Source organism: Sinocyclocheilus anshuiensis, unplaced genomic scaffold (genome assembly GCF_001515605.1).
Source record: "Sinocyclocheilus anshuiensis isolate Anshui unplaced genomic scaffold, SAMN03320099.WGS_v1.1 scaffold1877, whole genome shotgun sequence".
NCBI lineage: Eukaryota > Metazoa > Chordata > Actinopteri > Cypriniformes > Cyprinidae > Sinocyclocheilus > Sinocyclocheilus anshuiensis.
Genome location: NW_015540967.1, coordinates 108,251 through 109,363, shown reverse-complemented (window position 1 = coordinate 109,363; position 1,113 = coordinate 108,251). Strand labels below are relative to the sequence as shown.

The window sequence follows — 1,113 nt, the reverse complement described above, 5'->3', positions numbered from 1 at the left end:
ATTGTTAATTTAGTTAGTTCGTCATTGACATTTTTTAAGACAAAAACAAAATGATAGCTAAATAAAAACGGTTTTAAATGACAAAAATTAAGATCTATTGACATTTCCGTCAACAAATATAAATGATGAAAATGTAAGGGATGGACGATTTGGCAAGAGATTCAAGAGTACTGAATTGAGTTCTCTTTCGATCTTATCATACTTGAACAAATGCACACAATATTATGTCAATGTCTGTCAAAATGTATTGACAAACACAGTCGGTTATGTCTTAAGTGAATGTGTTATTGATGTTAAGCAAACAACAAAAGAAAAACAGAAAATCACTCAATGCTCTTGACTGAATCACTTTAGTAGCTTTAATAAGGATTAATTTATATAATAAATATTTAATTTATATAAAATAATATGTCTGATTCAAAGAAAGAAGAATGTTGTTTAAAAAATGCATACAGAATATAACCACTGTGTCTTTTGTTGAAAAGAATACCATGTTCTTGTTTCTTTATGAAAAGTTGTTTCATTTATTTTAAGATAAAGACATGTTATACGTCACAACAGTTAAATCTGTATTGCATGTTCAGACCTTAATATCATTCATATTAACATGTTAATGTAGGCTTTCTCCAGGATGGGTTTGGAAATTTTAGAGAAATGCTTAAAGGGATAGTTCACCCAAAAATGCAAATTTACTCAGGCTATCCAAGATAAAGGTGACTTTTTAAAGGTGACTTAAAGTTTTTTAGCTAAAACTGTGGTCCTTAGTGATTCATAAAAAGCGTGCTTCAGCTTCCACTCTCCGCACAAACGATTGGATATGCATCTAACAGCACACATTTATCTAGGTTAAATTTTTTAATTCATATTGTGAATTGCATGAAGTTTTTTATGTCTATAGAGTCATGTTGATTTGAGAAGGCTAAATTGATCAAACATATATGCTCAACTCAGTCCGCCACTGGCCGCATGGTCGTTACTTTGAAAAAAACAACAACTTAAATTTAACAAACATAAAATGTTCCAAACATATTTCTAAATGAACTTAATAAAGAAACGAAAAGAAATATAACCACTTTGCTATTAAAAACCAAGTAACACTTTAGAATACGGAAC

General features: G+C 29.6%; 1 protein-coding gene across 1 annotated transcript in view; it reads left to right on the top strand.

Annotated features, from left to right (window-relative positions):
- The window catches only part of LOC107690065 (sorting nexin-29-like), a 111,541-nt gene that overhangs the window by 55,610 nt on the left and 54,818 nt on the right, over window positions 1-1,113 (top strand). The gene's annotated exons all lie outside the window — the stretch shown is intronic.